This window comes from Penaeus monodon, chromosome 22 (genome assembly GCF_015228065.2).
Source record: "Penaeus monodon isolate SGIC_2016 chromosome 22, NSTDA_Pmon_1, whole genome shotgun sequence".
In the NCBI taxonomy this organism is placed as follows: Eukaryota; Metazoa; Arthropoda; class Malacostraca; order Decapoda; family Penaeidae; genus Penaeus; species Penaeus monodon.
In genome coordinates, this window is record NC_051407.1 from 29,079,458 (window position 1) to 29,079,749 (window position 292).

Genomic DNA, 292 nt, shown 5'->3' on the forward strand with positions numbered 1-292 from the left:
CCCTCCAACACTCAACCCCGTCATTACCCACGTTCACACTTAAGCTTTATCTCCTCCCACATTTTACTCCCGCATTTCTGACCAGCTTTGCATTAAGAGCCCCGGGGCCCATCATCCTCCCTATTTCACACCTAAACCCATACGATCCAACACGCCATCACCACTGAAAGGGTCCCCCGTGGGTTCTTTCCCCCTTCTCTTCCAACAGAGGTCCAGATCTACCATTTGGTGTAGTTTTGTGTCTGTTTTGTGTCATGAGTTTATGCTGGTCATGTGAGTGTTCGGCTGGATC